Raw genomic sequence first — 26,531 nt, forward strand, 5'->3', positions numbered from 1 at the left:
TCTTATAAGCAATTTCCACTTTTTATTTTCTGTCCTACATATTTGTTGATTCTACCAGTCTCTTCTGGTTCTAGAAAGACTAGGCTGCAATAACCTGTGATTAGAGACAATGTTTTTCTTTATGGCAATTCCCAATCTCCAGAAATATTTTTAAAGTTCTATTGTTCAAAATACACCACTTTCAATAACTAAATGGGGACCTTTCAATCCCAAGAAACACATTGGTTGTTTTTCTGTATGTGTTTTTTGATTAACAACTCACACACTTCTTTTTTGGCAAATTCTTCAATGAAGCTTTAAGCTGTGCTTGAGATACAGTACAAGCCCCTGTTTGGTCCATATCCTTCCTAAAGGGAATTTTCATATACCATACAGATTTTTTAAAATTCCTTTTATCATAAAGTAGACTAGTGTCTTACAATACTATTACTTCACGATTCCTATTAGGAATTTTATTTGGCTTTTTTTTGTAAACATTACGTAATTGTTAAAAAAAAAAAAAAATTCCCAAAACACTTTGGACAGTGGACCACTGTGCTGGGGGCTGCCATTACCAGGACAGGTTATAAAGGTGCTATTTGTGCATAAACCCTTACTCTTCTGTTCCTCTCCCACCTCCTTCTTGCTTTTCACCCCTACCCCCATTTTACCCACCTCACCCTTCCCACCCATTATTTTTGTTTCTTTTTTAATTTTTGGATACCAGGAATAGGAGAGAAGACGAAGAAAAAAAAAAAAAAAACTTCCCTCGGCTGTGATATATTGTGGCCTCACAAGAACTTACCAGCTGGCCTTCCCACTTTGGTAATATTCCTATGTAATAGAACAGTTATTTATTCCTTGTTTTTCTCTGTCTGTTCTGGTTTGAATAGTGGTCCCCAGGCCAATGATTCCAGTCCAAGATTAATCTTTTATTTTATCTTGAGGTATTTAGAGGAATATGTGTAATAAGTATATGTATATAGTCATAAATAGGTCAAAAGGACCATACTAAATGTGTTAGTACCATACATTTTACAGATATATTGCATAATGTGGATACAAAGTTCAAATCTCACTTGTTTTAACTGTCTTATAATAAAAGTTAAACTTTAAAAGTAGACCATCTTTTGGTAAAATTTGTGGCACCATTAAAGTCCCCACAACTAGAAGAAACTGTGTTTTTATCTATTGATCCGAGGGGTGTTGATGTCTGTCCACACAATTCTAGTATTAATATATAAAGAACTAACAATGATGAGCTTAATGATGCCAGTGAAAATAAAGACTGATGATGATTATATGTAAATAACAGTAGTAGAATTAAATAAAATATTACTTTAACAATGAAAATGATGATTGTTGTTATTATTATTATTATAAATAATATTATTACTATAAGTGACAACAATAATAATACCAATAATAATAAATACAATAGTAGAAAAAAAAAAACAATAGTAGTAACAATGATAAAATTGTATGAAAAGAAGTAAAAGTAATAATTGTAATAAAAAGAATAATAAATACACTATAGTATGTTGTTGGGTAATTTGTGTAAACTTTTTTTTTCCTACTACTTCTCCCTCTTTTTTTTCCATCTTATTCCTCAGTTGTACATGTTGGTGTTAAAAAAATATCCATAGCAATACTTAGAATCAGTTTATAACATGCTACTAGAACCAGAAGAAAAAACAAAACAAAACAAAACCTATAATATAATTGATAGATAAACATACAATCAATGTAATAAATGTGTTTTGGAGTAACAGTATACTTTATATAGTCATCATATTTTCAGAGTTTTTGGGAAAAATATACTAACATGAATTTTAATGCACAGAAACATATTAAAATTACTAATTTATTTTTTTTTTTATTTTTGTACAGAAAAAAAGATTTGGTTGTATCAGGTAAATAGATAAAAAGATGTGTTAGGTCTGAATAGTGGGGGGGGGGGGGGATTTACTGAAACTGGAGCACACAGAATCTGGTGCAGCTGTGCATGGTAGCCAATCAGCTTCTAACTTCAGCTTCTTCAGTAAAGCTATGATAATAAAACATGGAAGCTGATAGGTTTCCGTGCAGAGCTGCAGTAGATTTTGCATGCTCCAGTTTTAGTAAATCCCCCACACTGTGTAAACCCGTGAAACAGTGAAAATTTACAGTACCCAAAATTATCAATAAGTAATGCTATAAAAAAAGCATACCTCCAACGTGGAAATAAACCTAATGACTCAACTATGCACAAAAACTTAGGAACTCGGGTGTAGAAAAATGGCGGAAAAATGGCAGCAGATGCTTTGGACTGATGAGTTAATATTTAAAATATTTGGATTTAACAGGGGCCAGTTTGTTCGCTGAAGGACCGGGGAGTGTCTGCAGGTAACAGTAAGGCAGGAGGTTCCTTAAATGTTTGGGGCTGAATTTCAAATAGAGTTGGAGATTTGGTCAGGATCTATGATGTCCTCAATGCTGAGATATACAGGCATATAAAGTACACATTCATAATGCCAGACCATTAGGGAGGTGTGTGATTGGCCCCAAATTTATTCTGCAGCAAGACAATGACCCCAAACATACAGCCGATGTCAATAAGAACTATTTGCAGCGTAAAGAAGAACAAGGAGTCCTGGAGTCCTTTGGCTGCTAAAGAGCCCTGATCTCAACATCATTAAATCTGCTCTGCCTTCAGCAGGATAATGATTAAGTTGTTAGCCTGCAATATCTGATTTGACAACAAGATGGAGCCTATGGTAAACTTGCTGTTTTTGCAGAAACTAGAAAGTGTTCACCTTTAACAAAGTTGCCATTATTGCCATTCAAATGCAGCATCACTGGTGAGAATGACTTATCTTCAGCTACAGCCTAGTTTATTCATTGTATTTCTGAATAGTTCATATACTGATTATACATATCTGTATTTGTTTTGCTTTTTTTTTTTTCAATAGTTTCTCCTGCTTTTGTTTTATTAGTAAAACTTTAAAGCGGAGTTCCAGCCACAAAATCGACATAGTCAATTTTGGGCCATCCGATTCCTATTTGTCATTTGGGATGACGCCACGGCCCGGTAGTGACGGCGGGGCCGGCGCAGTGCATCGTGGGACCGAAGAGGACCGAAGAGGACGCAGAAGACGATCGTGCTGGCTTCAAGCTGCCCACACCTGAGATGGCAGCGCTGGAGAAGAAATTTTAAAAGTGAGTATTTCTTCTTGCAGGTAAGTTTTCATTGAAATTTTTTTTTTGTGCCCGGAACTCCGCTTTAAGATTGCACTCAGTCTGGCTGAGTAACAAGGACAGAACAAAGTCTGTCTGGGAACACATGAAGAGACAGAAGGATCTGAGGCAGCCTACATCCACAAAAGGTCTGTGGATAGTTCACCAAGATGTTTGGAACAACCCACCTGCTAAATTTCTTCAAAACTGTGTGCAAATGTACCTAGAAGAAATAATGGTATTTTGAAGGAAAAGAGTGGTCACACCAAATTCAGATTTAATTTGGATTTCTCTTATTTTCATTTACTATTCTTTTGTTAAGTACATGTTGCTAGTACTTTCGCTCTCTATAGGGTGTAGTTCAACTCACAGTACTTGCAAAGCTAGAAGACAAGGGGGGTTGAGTTTTCCTAGCTAACAGTCTACTAAGATTTCCTGCATGACTTTTGCTGAATCTTGTCTTTCTCTGCCCATTCCTCCTTTTTATGTCCCCGTCAGTCTTCTATCTCTGCCCATTTTGTGCAGTAATCTGATATTTTTCACTCATCTTATTGTTCTCCAGCTGTCCCAGCTGTCCCATTTCATAGTAACTTTTAAGTCATTGCTAAACCTCAAGCTACTTAGTGAAAATAGGCAAACAGTATCTTCTAAGTGAAAGCTGTCAGATTAATTTGTCCCAAGCCTGCATGGAAAAGGCACTAAAAGAGTTGGCACATGCAAACACTTGTCAAGTGGTATTGGTCTTTTAAGACCACTGTACCCTCATTAATTGAACTCTTATGTTAAAGGGAGGTTTGGATATTAAGATGTAAATACTGTGGGGCAAAAGTCAGTGTGAACTGTTCAATGCCCTTTGTAAATTAAATAACAGTAGTAGTTATAGAAAATTATAAAAAAATAAAATAGCCATAATATGTTGGCAAATGAGGTGATCATACCTAAATTCAAAATTTCCTGATCAACAATAGACAGTATTAAATACACAGATTAAATTAGATATAAAATGAACAAATTATTACAGATCTGTATTCATAATACATCATTTTATGTATTTTCAAATGTAGGCAGGGTGGATACCTAAGTTTGGATTTGAGGTATCCCTCTCTGGTAATTCCCTGTACCATAGAGCTCAGGCGGATAGAAGGAAAAGCAACACAAGAAGCCAGTAACTTGTGCTGAAATCATAAGTGCTGAAATAACAGTGCTAATAGTATGAGAGAGCAGAGTAACAGAGAGATGAACACATTCATTTACTGCTTCTCCTTTCACTGACCAGCCACAGCAGGGAAAATTCAGTTTTTTTGCAATGCAAGACTGTACTGCACAGACAAGGAACTTTTGTGTTGAGTTGTGTCTAAATGGACTGAAGGATCAAATCCGTTTGCAGGTAGAACAGCTCCCAAATTTGTATTTCATCTGCTAATTTAGCTATTTGTTTCGAGTTCAGCTTTAAATAATTTATCATATTTTTTAATACTCTGTCCTCCCAGCTCCCATTTGCTTTCCTAATGCAAACTTCGCACTAAAAAGCAAAAGCTGTCCCTTGCTCATAAAAAAATTGTCATAATAGAGTAAAAAAAAAAAAAAAAAAAACTGTAAGCAGGAAAGCTAGTAAGCACTTGGTTGGATAGACTTTTGTATGCTTCAAGTTGGGTTTATACTTCTATGCAAGTCTTTTGGGAATGCAGAATCTGCTTGAAGCAGGTTAAATGCAAGTCATACGGAGGTCACATGCATGTGTAATGTACCTGTCAATAAATTCTAAATGATCTCAGGAGCATCCCAACCTTAGGTTTAACTGATGGCATTGACACAAGCTAAAAGCTCTTGGGCCCAGGCCCTGAATATACTTGCTATTCCCTTGGCTTCCTCATTGCAGAGGGTAAAGTCACTATCCTTCTGGTTAGATTCCTGGTAATGCTCATAGAGGTGAGTGCATTTACTAACTTTTTCTTCTTGGGGTTTTTTTTTTTTTCACTTTAATGTGGCAATTTAATTTTGGGTGTCCGGGCACTGAATGTCCACTTTAACTCTTGGATAAAATAATGGCTTTAATAAAGCCTAGTAGAGAGGTCACTTGTATGACACAAATGTTGTTGTAATATGTTACACCTCAAGCTGCAATTTTAGATGGACAGGTGAGTGCTAGAAATGTCAGTCTGTTTATGCCAGTGTCAATGCAATTCAGTATCATTATGAGAGTCAATGTCAGTAAACCTGCTTTACTTTTCCCATTTAATTTCCGAAGCACTAAGCTTCATTGTCATTCTTGGTTTTTAAATGGCACAGTCCATGTTTGAGAGTTATTTTTATGTTACATAATGCTTCCAGAAATAATTTTGAAGTAGATGCCATATTACCAATAATAGTAACAATAAAAAGAAATGAACAGAACACTTTGGAAAATGTTAAAAAAGGTAGATAAATGTTAGATGCAGTAACAAAGATGGAGCTTTGTGGTCATGTGACCACTCAGAAAAAGAAAAGGTGTTTAGCTTGAGATTTCTTTAAAGAGTGTATACAGTAGGTATTCAAACAGTGGAGAGGTAATGTTTCAAATGAGGGTTATTTTAGCCTTTTCTTAAAATGCGGGGTTCCCCTCTCCCTTGCTGGAACAAAACATAAAACCTTTAAAAAAGACCTGTAGGTAAAAAAGTATTTTGCTTTACCTGGGTGATGTCATCCTTCTTCTGGCAGGATCTGGGGAATTAAAGTACTCCAAATCACTGAAAAGTTTCTCAAAGCATTTAGAGCATTAAAGCGTAACTCCACTTTTGTTGAGAAAAAAAAAAACATTCCCCTCTGGGTGATATATGCACATTACAAGGATTATAACAAACATTGTTGCATATTCCTACCTTTTGTTATTGTGAAGAAATCCATGTTTGTCCATCTGTTCTTCTGTGCTGAGTGGGTCTAATGGGAGTGGTATCATAATCATCTATCAGCTGTGGCAGCTGCAGGACTCTAATAAGGAAAGCTGCTGGGCCTTCATCCCTTTAGACCTGTTCCTATTGGGAGTAACTCACCAAAAATGACATTTTTGTTTCAGGGGATGTCAGAAATCTGACTTGTATCTTAGGCAGACTTCTGGGAAAATCAGGGAGCCAATCGCACAAGCAGGAAATTATGTTTCTGGGGTGTGGTCAGTACACATTCTGTGTACAGAACAGCTCCAGGTAGCCATATTGCATTGCATTTTCAGAAAATTACAACGGCTGCAGATTGAAAAGTAAAGGTAGTTTTTAATAACATTCAACTACATATATGATTTGTGACGCAATTGTATATGCTATATTGTTTTTTCTTTAGTTGCTATTTTTTTCCCCACGAAAGTGGAGTTACCCTTTCAGCGTATTCTACTATTCCTATTATCTCCTCAGCAGGAGGTTGATATCACTTGCTGTACTACAGAAGTCAGAGCAAAGGTAAGTATAATCACCTTTTTTCCCTTACAGGTTACAACAGTCACTCTGCATTTAACAAGGTGTGGTTGAGGGGAAAGAAGACTTTGAAGAGTGCCACTTTAACCACTTTACCTCCGCCCACAGTAATATTACTGCGGCAGAGTGGCTCGTTATCGTCTGACGACGTAGTACTACGTCGTCAGACACTCCCCCTTCTGGGCGGCGCTTGCGCGCTGCCGGAGGCTCGCTCCCGCTGTTTTCATTCACATCGGGAGTCGGGCCAGGGGAGGAGCAGCGGCGATCGCCACTGCTCTGCCCCGATCGCCGGGGATCTAGTGTGGAGATCCGCCCACCTGTGTAAACACAAGCGGGCGGATCTCCATAGTGACAGGGAGTGACAGATCGGACTGTTCAGCATAGCTGGACATCTGATTTGTCCATGACTCACTCAGTCACCTCCCCCCCCACACGTCAGTAAGCACCAGGCATACATTAACCCCTCCCTCTCCAATAAAATTAACCCCTTCCCTGCCAGTGTCATTTTTACAGTAACAGTGCATATATATAGCACTGATTACTGCAGTAATGTCACTGGTACCCCCAAAAGTGTCAAAAATGTCAGTCAAGGGTCCGATCTGTCCGCCGCAATGTCGCAGTCCCGCAAAAAAAATCGCAGATCGCCGCCATTACGCGTTAAAAAAAAACACCAAAAATGACAGAAATCTTTCCCTTTGTTAGTAAACGCAATAACTTTTGCGTAAACCAATCAAAATACGCTTATTGCGATTTTTTTTACCAAACATAGGTAGCAGAAAACAAATTGGCCAAAAATTTTTAAAAAAATTGGTTTTTACATCTTTTTTGGGGGGAATTTCATATAAAAAAATGTTAAAAATATTATTTTTTCAAAATAAACGCTCTTTTTTTGTTTATAGCGCAAAAAGTAAAAATTGCACAGGTGATAAAATACCACCAAAAGAAATCTCTGTTTGTGGGAAAAAAAGGACGTAAATTTCGTTTGGGTACGGTGTCGCACGACCGCGCAATTGTCAGTTGAAGTCGCACAGCGCCGAATCGCAAAAAGTGGCCTGGACGGAAGACAGCAAAATCCTCCGGTGGTAAAGTGGTTAAGCTGTGTTTTACATACCCTTTAGAATTGTGTGATTTGTTAAAGGCATTGTACATTTTCAGATGTTTTTATTGTTTTAAAAAGATATTCTCTGTATGGTTTGTTTGCCTTAACTTGCAATAATGGGTGCACGTGTTGTGGCTGCAGTATATAGTTTTTATCAATTCCCCCATCTCCATTCTTTGATCCACCCAGCTTGTCCCTGTTCACCAAAGGGATAAGAAACTTCTTATTAGGGGTCACATGCATGCCTAGCAATTTCTCTGTGTTGTATCACAAACGTTTTATGAAACAAACACTTCTTTTCCTGCATGGCAAGCTCTGTTAATTCGCTTTCACCTACACCAGCGCTAGACTGAGAGACCTGGGGATTTTGGGATATGAACTTCTCCAACTACAGACACAGGTCATGCAAAATAACCTGTGCAGTATCATGCCGCATGCCTAATGTTTCAAACAAACTAAAACTTTTTAAATCAGAATGTGAAGATTTACTTCACTATAAACTGTCTATACAGACCAGAAAATGACACCATGAAACTACACTATAAATGCACATCCTATGCAAATGAAAAACACAAGGTGCAGGTAGAAAGGTTATAATGCCTTTGACAGATAATTATATTGTGGGGGTCAAGGTCAGTAAGCATAAAATGGGGGCTGAGAGAATAGAGAGGATGAAGGAGGATGCATAAATAATATACCTAGGTACACTATTTGACATTGTGATGTTTTCTCCATGGTTTTATGAAATGAATTAATAAATAACAAACAATAACGTCATTTTTGAATTAAAAATAATTCAAAACAAAATACTAGAATAAAAGAGAATTTTTGACCGTGCCTCCTATAATCATATGCTGTTAGAGACCCCCTGACAGCCAACCAGTTTTGTCGGGTACCTAGAAATCACTTCACCATAAAATCTGTCACCTGACAGTAAACTTTAGCAAATAAACCCCATTATGTTTACGTTTATCTGGGATCAAAGAAGGAAGAAATATTAAAGCTGGAGAATGCAAAATCAGGCTCACTTCTGCATAGAAATCAATCAGGGGCAGATACATAGAATAAACTGATTATAGTATTCTTTAGTGTGATAGCTGAACATAAGGTAAAAACCTATAACATACCCATCCAACCAAACAAAAACATGATCTCAGATTCTAACATGTAGATCTATGTTGTATTTTAAATGTTTACATTTATATTACCATTCCCCTCAAAGATATTCCTAATTAGATGTAATGTTGGGATTTGCGTAACAGCAATAAGGACAAAACCTCTATGACAAACTCTCTGACAATAATCTGGACAGAAAGATTCTCCAAATTGTGGATTGAGATGAAGATGGGCCCCAATCCTGTAATAAAGATAATTGTTTGTTAATTTTTTTTGTTTTCTGTAATTTTGAAAGTGTCAATGATGGAAATAAAATCTATTGTCTATTGTATCTAACTTTTGTTGACATATTATAAGAATGTCTAATCAGTAATTTGGTGCCTTTTGGAGATTTTTCCATCTTTCCTTGTCTTCTTTATGCACATTAATACAAATTATTACCTGGGGTGCCCAAACGTTCGATCCCCACTGTAAGGTATGAGCAGTAAGTGAAAAAAATAGGTTAACATTATTATTATTCAATCCAGATCTCTATAATCTCTTTATTCTTTGTGTGGATATTGTCTCTCTGATCAGAAGACAGAGTACAATTTAATTCTCTTTTGCATGAATTTTGAAGCTGATCTTTCCTAAAGCATTACTTTTACTGTAAGGCAGCCTCCTAGTGCCAATGAAAAGATGTCCTGCTAACCACCCAAGGCGCAGAACTAATCCAATGATCAAGCGATTTCTTTACAAGATTGTTTGCTTATTCCCATATTAGTTCAAAGAAGTCTACCAGACTGGTGAGTTTTTGTGCTGGTCTTACAAAGCAAGCTGACATCTGTCATTACTAAGCTGCACATCTCGTGTCCTCTGCAGTGGTATGGGAGTTGGACTCATTCATAAGTCTCTTTAGTGTGTTGTCTTGTATTACTGCCAACACAATAAAAGCAAAGTGTATTTGAGTTCCTAAGTTAAATTCATAAGCTTTCCCAGGTTGGCATAGTTAAAAACAAAAATCAGAAATTATTTTTATTTGCACATAATTTAATATTCCAAACAAATAGGTTAAGACATTTTAGATATTGTCAGGGTCCGGACTAGAGGCAGGTGACTGCACTGGAGGTGGATCCTCTGTGTCAGTGAGGGAATCGCGTGGACCGTACCAGGGGACCGGTTCTAAGTTGCTACCGGTTTTCACCAGAGCCCGCCGCAAGGCGGGATGGACTTGCTGCGGCGGTAGCAACCAGGTCGTATCCTCCGGTAACTGCTCAACCTCAAAGACAGCTGATTCAGGCGCGGTACAGAAGGACAAGGCAAAGGCAAGGTCAGACGGAGCAAAAGGTCAAGGCAGGCGGCAAGATTCGTAGTCAGGGGCAACAGCAGAAGGTCAGATACACAGGCAGGGAAAGATACACCAAAAGCTTTCTCAAGGCACAAAAGGCAACAAGATCCGGCAAGGGCAGGAAGGGGAAGTGGGTTTTTATATGTTTTGACTGATTGGGCCAGGCACCAATTAGTGGTGCACTGGCCCTTTAAGTTTTAGAGCACCGGCGCGCGCGCCCTAGAGAGCTGGACCGCACACGCCGGGAGGAAGACAGAGCGAGGGCCGAGCAGGAGGTGAGTGTGCGGCGCGGACGGGAGCATCCTGCCGCGCGGGAAGACAGTAAGGAAGATGCGGGGGAGCGGTGCTCACGGTCGGGGAAGGTGACCGGAGCGCCGCTACCCGCAGCACGCCTCGAGTGCTCCAGGGACGCTGCAGGACCCGGAGCGCTCGGCGTGACAATACCCCCCCCTTTGGTCTCCCCCTCTTTTTGGAACCCAGGAATCGGTGGATGAGCTCTTTATCTAGGATATTGGACTCAGGCTCCCATGACCTCTCCTCGGGACCACAATTCTCCCAGTCAACAAGAAATTTTTTTTTACCTCTGATGACTTTGGAGGCGAGGATCTCTTTCACTGAGAAGACGTCAGAGGACCCAGAAACAGGAGCAGGAACGGTGACCTTGGGGGAAAACCGGTTGAAAATGAGGGGTTTGAGAAGGGATACATGAAAGGAGTTAGGAATACGGAGAGAGGGAGGAAGATGGAGTTTGTAAGAGACAGCATTAATCTGGCTTTTGATTTTAAAAGGCCCGAGATAACGCGGACCCAGTTTGTAGCTGGGGACCTGAAACCGGATGTATTTGGCAGAGAGCCACACTCTGTCCCCAGGGGCAAAGACAGGAGGAATTCTTCTTTTCCTATCTGCATGTCTCTTCATGCGAGAAGAAGCCAAGGTGAGCGACTTTTGAGTCTCTTTCCATATGGAGGAGAAGTCCAGGGTCAAGTCATCAACGGCAGGAACTCCAGAAGAAGTGGGAATGGGGAGAGGGGGCAGCGCGTGACGGCCGTACACCACAAAAAACGGAGATTTGGTGGATGACTCAGAGTCTCTAAAGTTGTAAGAAAATTTGGCCCAGGGCAACAGGTCGACCCAATCATCCTGACGGGAGGAGATGAAATGTCGCAGATAGTCACCAAGGATCTGGTTAACCCTCTCCACTTGTCCATTGGACTGAGGGTGGTAGGCAGAAGAAAAGTTCAATTTGATCTTTAATTGGGTGCAGAGAGCTCTCCAAAACTTTGAGATAAACTGAACGCCTCTATCGGAGACGATATGTGTTGGGAGACCATGGAGACGAAAAATGTGCAAAAAGAATTGCTTCGCCAGCTGTGGCGCAGAAGGGAGACCAGGAAGCGGGACAAAATGTGCCATTTTTGAAAACCTGTCAACCACCACCCATATGACTGACTGTGTTGCCATGGGATCCGTGACGAAGTCCATTGCTATGTGGGACAAAGGCTGTTCAGGAACTGGCAGAGGGAGGAGAAGACCTGCAGGCTTCTGGCGGGGAGTTTTATCACGTGCGCAGACAGTGCAGGCCTGAACGAACTCCGTTACGTCTTTCTCAAAGGAGGGCCACCAATAGTGTCTGGCAATTAGCTGAGTTGTTTTTTTAATTCCAGCGTGACCTTCCAGGTGAGAGGAGTGACCCCATTTGAGAGTCCGTAGGTGAAGACGTGGAGGAACAAATGTTTTCCCTGGAGGGACTGATACCAGCAAAACAGGGGCAGTTGAAATCAGACACTCAGGAGGAATGATGTGTTGAGGAACGGTTTCGTCTTCAGAGGCATCGGTGGAGCGTGATAGGGCATCCGCCCTAATGTTCTTATCAGCAGGACGAAAATGGATTTGGAAAGTGAATCGGGCAAAGAACAAAGACCACCTGGCCTGGCGCGGATTAAGGCGCTGGGCAGACTGAAGGTACGAGAGATTTTTGCGGTCAGTGTAGATAGTGATCGGATGAGGGGATCCTTCCAGAAGATGTCTCCATTCTTCTAGTGCCAACTTAATGGCTAGTAGTTCACGATCTCCGATGGCATAATTCTTTTCAGGAGGAGAAAACGTTTTTGAGAAGAAGCCGCAGGTGACATTTTTTCCTTTAGCAAACTTTTGAAGAAGAACCGCTCCGGCTCCAACAGAGGAGGCATCCACCTCCAGGAAGAAAGGTTTCAGAGGATCGGGCCTATTCAAGACTGGAGCGGAGGCGAAGGCGGCTTTAAGGCGAGTAAAGGCTTCTTCAGCTTGGGGAGGCCAGGATTTCGGATTCGCTTCTTTCTTGGTTAGTGCCACAATAGGCGCCACGATAGTGGAGAAGTGGGGAACAAACTGGCGGTAATAGATGGCGAATCCAAGGAAGCGCTGAATAGAGCGAAGTCCTGAGGGGCGTGGCCAATCCAAAACTGTAGAGAGTTTGTCGGGGTCCATTTGAAGACCTTGTCCAAAAACTAGGTATCCCAGAAACGGAAGACAGCTGCGTTCAAAAAGACATTTTTCCATTTTGGCGTAAAGATGGTTGGCACGAAGGCGCTGGAGCACTTGACGAACATGGCGATGGTGTTCTTCCAGGGTGGAGGAGAAGATTAGAATGTCGTCAAGATAGACCACTACACAGGTATACAACATGTCCCGGAAGATCTCGTTGACAAAGTCTTGAAAGACTGCAGGAGCGTTGCACAGGCTGAAAGGCATGACGAGATACTCAAAGTGGCCATCTCTGGTATTAAAAGCGGTTTTCCACTCATCACCATCACGGATTCTGATGAGATTATAAGCGCCCCTGAGGTCAAGCTTAGTGAAGACCTTTGCTCCGCGCAGACGGTCAAAGAGCTCTGAGATGAGAGGCAAAGGGTAGCGATTCTTTACCGTGATTTTGTTAAGACCGCGGTAGTCAATACATGGGCGTAGTGAGCCATCCTTTTTGGCAACAAAGAAAAATCCTGCTCCGGCAGGAGAAGAAGATTTCCTGATGAAACCTTTCTTGAGATTCTCCTGAACGTACTCCGACATGGCCTTGGTTTCAGGAATGGAGAGAGGGTAAATCCTGCCACGAGGTGGTGTGGTACCGGGAAGCAAATCGATGGGACAGTCATAGGGTCTATGTGGTGGTAAGACCTCTGCCTGTTTCTTGCAGAAAATGTCAGTAAAGTCCTGATAAGCCTTAGGAAGGCCGAGCAATGGTGAGGAGATGGAGACTTGTCTAGTAGGTACCGATTTAAGGCAATGAGTGTGGCAGGTAGACCCCCATGATTTAATGTCCCCAGAGGTCCAGTCGAGGGTAGGAGAGTGGCGCTGGAGCCAGGGCAGGCCAAGAAGGATGTCAGAAGTGCAATTCGGTAGAACAAAAAATTCAATGGTCTCTTGGTGGAGGACTCCTATGGTCATGAGCACCGGTTCTGTGCGGTAACGCACGGTACAGTTCAGATTCTCTCAGTTAACTGTAGTAATGAAGAAGGGCTTGACGAGACGGATCACAGGAATGTTAAACCGGTTGATGAAGGAGGCTTTAATGAAGTTTCCTGCAGAACCAGAGTCCAAGAAGGCCTCTGCAGGGAAGGAGACTTTAGCGGCAGAAGAAATCCATACCGGAACAATCAAGCGTGGAGAGGAAGACTTTACACCCAGCGACGCCTCTCCTACAGTCACTAGGTGCGAGCGTTTCCCTGACGCTGTGGACGAACTGGACAGTCCTTTAAGAAGTGTTCGGAACTCGCACAGTATAAACATAAATTCTCGTTCCTTTCTTGCTGGGTCAGGTGAGCCCGATCCACTTGCATGGCCTCCTCGGCGGAAGGCACAGTAACCGGCTGCAAAGGTTGCTGGAAGAGAGGTGCCAGGCGTGGAAATCGCCTGTTGCGAACCAAATTCTTTTCTTGGCGAAGTTCCTGACGTCTTTCAATGAAACGCATATCTATGCGAGTAGCCAACTGGATGAGTTCCGTCAGGGAGTCAGGTATCTCTCGTGCGGCCAGAGAATCCTTGATATGGCTGGATAAACCTTTTTTAAAAGTTGCGCAGAGGGCGTCGTTGTTCCAAGTCAGTTCGGAGGCCAGTGTGCGAAATTGTATAGCATATTCGCCTACTGTAGCGTCTCCTTGGACGAGGTTTAGCAAGGACGTTTCTGCTGATGAGGCACGGGCAGGTTCCTCGAAGACACTGCGGACTTCAGAGACGAAAGACTGGACGGAGGCAGTGGCAGGATCGTTGCGGTCCCAGAGTGGCGTGGCCCAGGCCAAGGCCTTCCCAGACAATAAGCTGACCATGAAGGCCACCTTAGAACGTTCCGTAGGAAACTGGTCGGCCAACATCTCCAGGTGCAGGGAACATTGGGACAAGAAACCCCGGCACATCTTAGAATCCCCATCAAACTTGTCCGGGAGAGACAAACGGATTCTAGCGGAGGTGGCGGTCACCGGCTGCGGAGGTGGAGCGGAAGCAGAAGCAGAAGCAGAAGCAGGCGGCTGCTGCCGTGCGGGAAGAAGCTGTTGCAGCATGGCGGTCAACTGTGTCAACTGTTGACCTTGCTGAGCAATCTGCTGGGACTGCTGGGCAACCACGGTAGAGATGTCAGCGAGAGTAGGCAGGGGCACATCAGCGGGATCCAAGGCCGGATCTACTGTCAGGGTCCAGTCTAGCGGCAGGTGACTGCACTGGAGGTGGATCCTCTGTGTCAGTGAGGGATTGGCGTGGACCTTACCAGGGGACCGGTTCTAAGTTACTACCGGTTTTCACCAGAGCCCGCCGCAAGGCGGGATGGACTTGCTGCGGCGGTAGCAACCAGGTCGTATCCTCCGGTAACGGCTCAACCTCAAAGACAGCTGATTCAGGCACGGTACAGAAGGACAAGGCAAAGGCAAGGTCCGACGGAGCAAAAGGTCAAGGCAGGCGGCAAGATTCGTAGTCAGGGGCAACAGCAGAAGGTCAGATACACAGGCAGGGAAAGATACACCAAAAGCTTTCTCAAGGCACAAAAGGCAACAAGATCCGGCAAGGGCAGGAAGGGGAAGTGGGTTTTTATATGTTTTGACTGATTGGGCCAGGCACCAATTAGTGGTGCACTGGCCCTTTAAATTTCAGAGCACCGGCGCGCGCCCTAGAGAGCGGGACCGCACGCGCCGGGAGGAAGACAGAGCGAGGGCCGAGCGGGAGGTGAGTGTGCGGCGCGGACGGGAACGTCCCGCCGCGCGGGAAGACAGTAAGGAAGATGCGGGGGAACGGTGCTCACGGTCGGGGAAGGTGACCGGAGCGCCGCTACCCGCAGCACGCCTCGAGTGCTCCAGGGACGCTGCAGGACCCGGAGCGCTCGGCGTGACAGATATACAGGATTTACTCCTGATGTACAAAGGGCAATAGACAGTAGTACAGTCAGTTGTCTATAAATGCTTTTATAAGAAAGAGAGCATTAAAGCCTAATGCCAGTAAACCATTTTTTTTTGTTTTATTTAGAGCAGAGATTCCCAAACTGCGGCCCTGCAGTTGTTCAGGAAATACAATTCCCATCATGCCTAGTCATGTATGTGAATGTCAGATTTTTACAATGCCTTCGTGGGATGTGTAGTTCTGCAACAGCTGCAGGGCCATAGTTTGGGAATCCCTGATTTAGAGTACAGAAGGGTTACAACCAATTTTAAGTTTTTTGGCATTTGTTTTTCTATTGAGGAGATGTCATCCCATTTCCTGTCCATGTGACCACACATGAAGGGAGACCCCCCCAAACAATAATACCTGGAAAAAGGTTTTGCCTGGAATTGTGTTTTAATCTAGAGAAGTGGGTGGTTGATTAAAGACTAGAACACTTGGATGTCCGGGTTCGGCGGGTTCGGCCGAACTTTCAAAAAAAGTTCGGGTCCGTGACCCAAACTTAACCCGAACTTTACCCGGATCCTGAACCCCATTGAAGTCAATGGTGACCCAAAACAAATGTGGATAGGGAAAAAACTTAAAATAACATAAAAAACATAAAAATAAAAAATAATCATCTTGATCTAGGAGGACGAGGCCCATATGGAGTAGGAGGTTGAGATGGCTGTGGATGTGTCGGTGTCGGTGGAAGCAGCGGTGGAGGAGGACAAGGTAGCCAACACTGGTTTTTGTTTTTAATTTTATTTCTTTTTAAATTAGGGTAGACCCCAAAAGAGTGAGAAAGATCAAAAATACAACATTGGCTGGGTAAGGCCAGTATGCATGTCTATTCTGCACAAGGTACCCACAAGTCCTGTGGGATCCATGCCTGGTTCATTTTAATGAACGTGAGCTTGTCCACATTGACTCTGGACAGGCGGCTGCGCTTGTCTGTGATAATGTCCCCAGCTGTGCTAAATACACATTCAGGTAATACACTGGCTGCAGGGCAGGCTGGCACCTCCAAGGCGTAAAGGGCAAGCTCAGGCCATGTGCCCAATTTGGAGACCCAGAAGTTGAAGGGGGCAGACCCGTCATTCAGTACATGTATAGTACGTAAGGAACAATAAGGAACTGTATATGGTATATGGTATATGGTAAGGAACGGTGATGGTGGCGGGGGGGGGGCTTTTTTCCCCCTTCTGGGTTGAGTCTGGCCTTGGAAAAGGTATGTGTCCCTGTTTGTGGGCCGGGCTCTCCCAAAGCTGTCTAAGTTCTGAGGCCTTCTGGTAGGGACGGGGCTGCACTGGTCTTGCCAGGGACCGGGATTCTGAAAAGCCTGTGGTGTATGTGCCCCTGGAGTGGCAGTCCAGGGGTGCCATAATTCACGGTGGATGGCAACACTATGAGTATGGCACCAAGGACACTGCACTTCCTACATACGTTTTTCACACCTGCCTCTAGGGCCGGGCCTTTTGGTCAGGAGTCAGGACCAGAGAAATTTTTTATTCCTGGCCCAAGGGCCTGCCATAGTATTGCAACGTGGCACTAACCTTGCACTTCTTCTTCACTATCCCTTTCCCCACTTTTATGTGTTGTGTGTCTCACGTTTTGTGTTTTTTATTGTAGCAGTACACTTTATTTTTCACAGCGTGATTAGTGGGGTGTAGGTCCTTGGGCCTGTCCCTGAAAGTCTTGGGAGGGGGTGGATATGGCCTTTTGGCTTGGTTCGCTCTCTCTTATGGGGTTTCTCTTTGGGAGAGCCCCACCTAGTACTTGGGGTGGTCTGTTTCAGCAGACCTCCTAAAGAACAGGGCTGCCGGGTTTTGGTCAGGTTAGCCAGTGTAAGTACCCCAGTCCCTGTCAGGAGCCTTGCACCCCGGGGGATCAGGGTCACGGACCATGTGTACACCCTGTGCACTTTTTGTGTTTCACTTTTTTGGTGTGCACTTTTTTAAGCACCCACCGGGTGATAGTCTGAGTGTGTTCACACACCACGGGCTTTAAAAAAAAAAAAAAACAGCTGGTGGTCCTGGTTGTTGTGGCGTGCCAAAAAAGCTTTTCCACATTTCATACATGCTAACCCTGCCTTCTGAGGTGCTGGCGGTGCCCTGGCTCCTCCTCCTCTGCCTTCGCCTTGTGCTTCCACTGTGCCCCCGCTGTCAGGTGGGAATGCCACCAGCATCGCTTCTCGACCTTTTGGCTAAGATCAAGTGTAGTATCTGTTGTTATCAGTTATCTGGGAGCCACCCTGCTGTGAACATGGTTCCTTCTCCTCCATCTCCTCCTCATCCTACACCTCGTCATCCTCCAGAACTGTGCCCTTGTTGGACAATTGTGTACCTGGCGTTTGTGGGTGCAGGAACCCACCCTCGGAGCCACTTGTGAATGACTGCCCTGAAAGCCTTGGAAATTATCACTGCTCTGGATGTGGAGGCGGTAAAGGATGAGAATGAGGAAGCGGAGTAGGAGGAGTTAGCAACAGTAGTCAAAATGAAGCGCCCTGCAATCCTCGGTGGTGGAAGGAGATGCGCCAAACTAATTTAAAGGGTGTATCTCACAGTAACATAATCAGCAAACGCTGCAAAATTATTAATTTTACCATAAATGGGTGTTTATTGAATAGCAGAATAGAACAACAGTATCTAAAAGGGTGTATCTCACACGTACAGATACAGACTAAGCCGCAATTAATATCTTTCTTTCCCCTAAATGCGTGTTTATTGAATAGCAGAATAGAACAACACTATCCAAATAGTGTATCTCACACGTACAGATACAGACTAGGCCGCAATTTAATATCTTTCTTCCCCCTAAATGCGTGTTTATTGAATAGCGGCATAGAACAACAGTATACAAAGGGTGTATCTCACAGTTACATATGCAGACTAGGCTGCAATTTAATATTTTTCCCCTAAATGGGTTTTTATTGAAAAGCGGAATAGAACAACAGTATCCAACGGGTGTATCTCACAATAAAATATGCAGACTAGGCCGCAATTTTTTCTTTTCCCTAAATGGGTTTTTATTGAAAAGCGGAATAGAACAACAGTATCCAACGGATGTATCTTACAGTAAAATTTGCAGACTAGGCCGCAATTTTTTTTTCTCCCTAAATGGGTTTTTATTGAAAAGCGGAATTGAACAACAGTATCCAACGGGTGTATCTCACAGTAAAATATGCAGATTAGGCTGCAATTCAATTTTTTTCCCTAAATGGGTTTTTATTGAAAAGCGGAATAGAACAACAGTATCCAAAGGGTGTATCTCACAGTAACGTATGAATGAAAATTTTTTATTGTTCCCATTAATTGGTGATTTTTGAAGAGCAGATTAGAACAGCAGTGTCTAAACACTGTATGTCACAGTAAAATATAAAGGAAAAAAGTTCTTTTTTTTAAAATCCAGATTAAGCAGACACATATGCACTGAACTAGCATTACATGGCTGCTACACGCCACACGCCTAACAGGTTGGATACTGCTGTTGTTCTATTCCGCTATTAAATAAAAAAAAAACATTTGAATGAAAAACTGAAAAATATTTTTTCCCCTTAAATTGTTGATTTTTGAATAACAGATTAGAACAGCAGTGTCTAAACACTGTATGTCACAGTAAAATATGAAGGAAAAAAGTTTTTTTTTTTAAATCCGGATTAAGCAGACACATATGCACTGAGCTTGCATTACATGGCTGCTACACGCCGCGCACCTAACATGTTGTATACTGTTGTTGTTCTATTCCGCTATTGAATTAAAAAAAACAATTTGAATGAACAATTGAAAAATATTTTTTTCCCCTTGAGTTGGTGATTTTTGAATAGCAAATTAGAACAGCGGATTAAGCAGACACATATGCACTGAGCCTGCATTACATGGCCGCTACACGCCGCATGCCGCACACCTAACAGACTGATAAAAGTTTTTTTTTTCTCCCTCCTCACTGGGCTCAGGTCAGGGCAAAAAGATTGTGCACTGCACCCCCACACAATAAAATCGATGTAGATCGCTGTCTGATTAAAGAAGATTCTCCTATTCTTTCCCTGAAAGCAATCTCCAGCCTGCCTCTACAATAATCTCCTATCTCTCCCTCATATCAGCAGCAGCAGGAACCTGACCCTACAGTAGTTAGAGCAGAGTGTGGCGCTACATGATTCCAGCTTATATAGAGGCTGGGTCACATGCTGCACTGGCCAATCACAGCCATGCCATTAGTAGGCATGGCTGTGATGGCTTCTAAGGGCACACTAGTTAAACACTTGTTGATTGGCTGCCCTGCAGCTGTTGAAACTGTGCCATTAAAACCACGCCAAAACATTAAAACCGTGCCAAAACATGAAATAAAATTACCGAACAACGGACTTTATCCCGAATATACAGTAAAATGTTCGGGTCCGTGTCTGGGTACCGAACACCCAAAAGTCGGGTACGATCCCGAACAATACAGTCCGTGTCTATTAAAGACCCTAGGAAAATAGGATAGATAAAGTATGTGTTATGATTAAACATATTGGGGTTGATTTACTAAAGGCAAATAGACTGTGCACTTTACAAAGTGCAGTTGCACTTGTCAAGAGCAGTTGCTCCAGAGCTTAGTAAATGAGCAGAAGCTCTGCTGACTTCCATCACCCAATCATGTGCAAGCAAAAATACTGTTTTTTTTTATTTTCCCTGCATGTGATTGGGTATTCTTTGCAAAGGGAAGCTTTACATCATTTACTAGGCTCTGGAGCAACTGCACTTGCAGAGTGCAACTGCACTATGGAAAGTGCACAGCCTTTTTGCCTTTAGTAAACCAACCCCATTGTGTTAGCTGATTCCAATATACAGTATATTTCTGAAGAGTACAATGCTATGATGAGGATAAAATTTTTTACTGTCGTTGTTTTTCTGGAGAAGAGTTAGGGTTTATTGCTGCTGAGACATTTTTCTCACTTTCTGTTCTGTGGACAATGATCTGAAGTAAGGGAAAATATGCAACAGGGAAACAGACAGCAAAAAAAATCCATCCAAATTTCCAACATTTCCCTACTTAAAGTACTTCCTGTACATGTGTGGCCTTCCCCATGCATGCATAGACAGGTAGTACAGAAGTCCCAAAATGTTCTCATCTTTGCGCATGTGTGGGAAATATCCTGTGTATGCATAGATGTGCGGAATGGCTCTGTCAGGACCCAACAGCCTAGAAGAGACCTTCAGCATATCTGTGCACATGCCCTAATGGTGGTGCCAGAGGTGGCAGAACCACCAAAAACAGTGGCTGATGATGGAGGCACATAAACTGACCATGGCGTCAGGGCTCAGCAGCCATGATAAACGTGGTCAATTTACATGGGGGAGGACAGAACCAGGCAGAATTCATTAATTTTTTTTTTTTTTTTTTAGGGTAACAAACATTTTAAAGGAGATACAGCCACAGTATTTATAAGTTCCAAATTTATATTTATTTTTTTGTGGACTGGCCATGTGAATAGATGAACTGACTTACTTATTACTTACACACTAATGATTCATTTTATTTAAAGGAACAGATATTATTAATTTCATTTTGTTTTTGAATTGCACATATACCATTCCCACATTACTGTCCCATGTCATTTAAAGGGACAGTAACCATGTATTCACTTGGATTATTCACTGGATATATTTATGTTTTGTTACATAGTTTTGGTTGATTTTATTTATTGTTGTGTTTGAGTGCAGCACTGTTTTTATTGTTTGCACTGGTAATTGGGGGTGAGCTTGGGCGAGTTCAGATCCTAGTTTGAATCCAGCAAGGAAGCTGTCACCTGTATTGGGCTAATTATCAGTGACCTGGGCAGTCCCCCAGGTATGAATGTGGAGCAGGGAATGTCTTGGCTGCTTATGATTGGCCCAGGCCAGTACAATTACAGCTTCTGGTGGGCTCACTCAGGTGGCCTCGGACTAGGATTCAAACACGCCAGAGCTCATCTCTACCGGTAATAGCAGCTATGTACAAGTACAATGTTCTACAGACTTCTTCCTCCCCATTAGAAGATAGAGTAAGTTACCAAAAAGTGAGAGTGAAAAAAGAATAATATAACCAGAAAACCAACTGTGGCAGATCAAACTGGGACATAGGCTTATGTAGAGGACAGCAGGGTAGCCTTTTTCCTACTGACTATGGGCCCTGGCATTTGAGGGAGCTACAAGAATTCAGGAAGATGTCCTGTTATATAATGCAACATAGCATACTATACCACATTTACCAGTCAAGGAAGCTGTGATGATCTCTGCCAACCTTAAACTCAGTGAGAAGATGTATGTGAAAAGAAAGCTGGTTAATGAGATTTGGACAGCCCTGGTCTTAAATACTTGTGCTAAACTGTCTGGGTGGGCACCGATACCTAGGCTTGTCTAGGTGACTATTTTTAATTAGTTACTGTTTAATTAGCTTACTGTTTATGTTAGCTGTTTATTAGATATACTGATATTACTGTTTACAGTTTGCATTGTATAGGATAATGCGATCAAGCTCTTACCTGATCTTGTGTGGTATATATTTTGTGTGAATTTACAATAAAGTCAGTTCTAGTTTACAACTAACCTAGTGTTGTCTAGTTCTTGGGTGCAATGCTCAGCTATAATACCTGGTTCCTGGGTTCCAGAGTGGAGGAAGCTGTATCTTGGTGGAAGCATCCAAGTTGCCTTAGTAGTAAGATCCTAAATAAGAACAAGAGCAACATGTGGGAGGGCCGTATCTCTTGCCACCTTTTGTCAGAAGCCCAGATACCAAGTGATCAGGAATTAGTGGGCCAATCTAGTAGATTCAAAATGAATCTAAGTGGTCCATATCTTGTAAAACTTGTCATATTTGTCTTGACATACATGTACCAATTCTTCAGCTTCTATTATGGAATGTACCCTACAAATAAATAATACACCCGTGGCATCCATGTTTGCTTTCAAAACAGTGGAATCCAACTCAATAGGCAATGAAATTGTGTTCAGCAAACATTATGCCTGATTGTCTACCTGGAAAGGGATGATGTCTGAGATCCAATTTCCACTCAGTAAGGCTTAATTTCCAGGCAATACCACCAAACATAAAGGTCAGAACCCTGCATGCCTTAACCCCTTCGGCACCCATCTGAGAATGAAGACTATGCTAACACTAACGTCTTGGGCACTTTGTACTGCCTCAAGTATTTTATAAATAGTTTCTTGCATTTTAGAGCAGATTGTAGAAGTATGTGTCAGATTTAGAATGATGCATTTATATGGTACTGACAGTGTACATGCCTATGTTTACATCTCTTTTTCCCTTTCCCTGAAAAACCTTATATCTGTAATAAAGCTGGTCTAATTGAGAAGTTTATGTGAAACGGATAGCAGTTGTTTATCAATCTGCAAATAAATCCACAGATTCAAAGGGTGTTAGAGAAGCAGCGGGTCCCATCACTTTCACGCTAGATTTAACAAAATGTTGCAGTTGTCTGTGTTAAAGACCCAAACTTTCCCCAAAGTACGAAGCTTGCCAGCAAATAGAAGTTTGTGGCAACAACTGGTGTCTCCATCAAACACCAAATGCCTAAAAAAATGTAGAGACTAACCAGGGGGAAACCACAAAAATAAAAAATAAAATAAAAACCCAAGCAGGAGTAGGGTGGATAGGGGTGGGGACAGGCTTCCTGACTTGTTTATAAAATCCCACATTGTCAGAGTATGAGTGTGTGGGGAAGTGGAGTTTGAAAAACCCCTATAAGCTGAGAAACCATAGGACCATGTACCCACCTTCGATTTTTTCAGGGTGACCCAGGCCTTGAAATGCACATGATGTCTCCAGCTGAGTATTCTATTCAGCGCTACACCCATAGTAGATGTGAAGTTTGGGTAGACCTAGACCACCCGCCACCTTTGTCCTTCCCAGAATACAGTATGCTATTCTTCGTTTATGTTTTTTTTTTTTTTTTTACACTTACAACCCAATTAACTATTAACAATTAACTCTCATTCAAGAAAAGAACACCTTGGGGAGAGCAATAGGTGGCATTTAAAAAAAAATGGAAATTTTTACATAATTCTACTAGTGTTGAGCGAACACGGACTGTATTATTCGGGTCCGTACCGGATAATTGGATTTTTGTTACCCGGACACGGACCCGAAAACTTTACTGTATGTTCGGGTTTAAAATCCATGTTCGCTAATTTTATTTCCTGCTTTGTATGTAATGGCGCGCTTTTAATGGCGGGCTTTCAACAGCCAATCAACAAGCGTTTAACTGGTGTGCGCCATCACAGCCATGCCTACTAATGTCAATAAAAAGAAAAGAGAAGGCGCCTGGCCCTTTAAATAAAAGATTGTTGAACCTGCTGCCCTTTTAATTGTAATAAAACAATAAATAGGTATATATCATAGGTAAAAAGGCGCTGGTAATCTTAATATATCACGTGTTATAAAAATTAATAGGTGATTTAAAGTGTAATATATGTGATTAAAAATTGCTACAAATATATATATGATCTACTATTGGTGCAATTAGCAAAGAAAAGTGCATACCAGTGCAATTTCAATTCAGAAGTGTTTGTGCTTCTCAAAGTAAATTAATCCACAAAGGTGTGGATCAGTGAACCAATAAATAGATATATAAAGAATTCCATACAAAAATCACATAAGAATATATAAAAATATAAATATATAAATGTGCTCCAAGTAGTGTTTAAAAGTCCAAGCAATAGCATGCAATCAAAATTGTGCTTGGTGAATTCTTATTAATCCATTCACAGTGCTCCAGGTGCTGGGATGTGACAACCGTGGCCTCTTACCAGCTAGCAGCAGGTCACAAGGACCCCCAACGCCTGTGATCCCTTTATTGGGTGGATCAGACCTCTCCTCGATTGCTTGGATCTCTGGCTCCTATATTACTCGAGTTGGACCATGTAGTCCCCCCATACACATAAAGATATAGAAGAACAAATAGCCTCCAATAGTGAAATACTGTTTTATTCTCCAAAAAACATACACTATAAGGTGACAATTAGCCTCTTACTATTTGTTGTGCCCTCCTGGCACTGGGCAATTCGGCAGTACAAAATCGTTTTTTTGGGTCTTAGGAAGATATTCTCCGGGGATCTGCAGCACCCTGTATCTCCTTTCCCCCTTTCTTTGTATTGCAGCGGTGGATGTGTATCCCAGCCTCTGTTCCGAATGCTCTGTGTGTTACTTCCGGGTTAGCATTGACCACAATGCATTTCGCTTAACGAGCGTCCTCAGGCAGTCTCTGCCTGAGGACGCTCGTTAAGCGAAATGCATTGTGGTCAATGCTAACCCGGAAGTAACACACAGAGCATTCGGAACAGAGGCTGGGATACACATCCACCGCTGCAATACAAAGAAAGGGGGAAAGGAGATACAGGGTGCTGCAGATCCCCGGAGAATATCTTCCTAAGACCCAAAAAAACGATTTTGTACTGCCGAATTGCCCAGTGCCAGGAGGGCACAACAAATAGTAAGAGGCTAATTGTCACCTTATAGTGTATGTTTTTTGGAGAATAAAACAGTATTTCACTATTGGAGGCTATTTGTTCTTCTATATCTTTATGTGTATGGGGGGACTACATGGTCCAACTCGAGTAATATAGGAGCCAGAGATCCAAGCAATCGAGGAGAGGTCTGATCCACCCAATAAAGGGATCACAGGCGTTGGGGGTCCTTGTGACCTGCTGCTAGCTGGTAAGAGGCCACGGTTGTCACATCCCAGCACCTGGAGCACTGTGAATGGATTAATAAGAATTCACCAAGCACAATTTTGATTGCATGCTATTGCTTGGACTTTTAAACACTACTTGGAGCACATTTATATATTTATATTTTTATATATTCTTATGTGATTTTTGTATGGAATTCTTTATATATCTATTTATTGGTTCACTGATCCACACCTTTGTGGATTAATTTACTTTGAGAAGCACAAACACTTCTGAATTGAAATTGCACTGGTATGCACTTTTCTTTGCTAATTGCACCAATAGTAGATCATATATATATTTGTAGCAATTTTTAATCACATATATTACACTTTAAATCACCTATTAATTTTTATAACACGTGATATATTAAGATTACCAGCGCCTTTTTACCTATGATATATGCCTACTAATGTATTAGTAGCTGTGATTGGCCAGCTGAAGTATGTGACCCAGGTCTTTATAAGCTTGAGAGACACAGCACAGTGCGTCAGTCTGCTGTAGTGTAGGGAGAGAGCACACATAACGGTGCTGGCTGCTGCTGATTAGGGACAGACAGGGTAAAACAACAGTGTGCTGAAAAGAATGCAGGGACAGGTCGGAGTGTAGGCAGGGAAAGATATTTGAACATTTTAGGGACAGGCTGGAGAGATTAGGCAGGGAGAGATGAGGAGACACAGGACAGAACAATCGTCCGTTAGCGATTTACATCGATTTTGCTGTGTGGGGGGTGGTGCAGTGAACAATCTTTTTGCCCTCACTGGAGCCCACTGAGGAGGAGGAGGAGGAGGGAGAAAAAAATATATTTTATCAGTCTGTTGTGTGCAGCGTTCAGCTATATTTTACTACAGAGTGCTGTTCTAATCTGCTATTTAAAAATTACAAATGTAAAGGGGAATTTTTTTTTAAGAGCACTTGCCATGCTCTTAACTACATTTTGCTGCCATATGCAGCACTCTAGCCTTTTCCATTTGTTTTTTAGAGCCATTTTAGTGCCTGAAAGTTCGGGTCCCCATTGACTTCAATGGGGCTCGGTGTCCGGGTAAAGTTCGAAAAAAGTCCGGGACACGGACCCGGACTTTTTTTTTCAAGTTCGGCCGAACCCGCCGAACACGGACATCCAGGTGTCCGCTCAACTCTAAATTCTACCTATCCTAGAGCAGGAAGACTTGTTCCAGCCCTCCCGATCCTGTTTAATAAGCCTAAGCAAAGGGGCATAGTTTTCTTCATATAATCATTGAGAGTTATCTGTCAGTCTTATGCCT

This window comes from Pelophylax lessonae (genome assembly GCF_965119305.1).
Source record: "Pelophylax lessonae genome assembly, chromosome: 4".
Taxonomy (NCBI): Eukaryota; Metazoa; Chordata; class Amphibia; order Anura; family Ranidae; genus Pelophylax; species Pelophylax lessonae.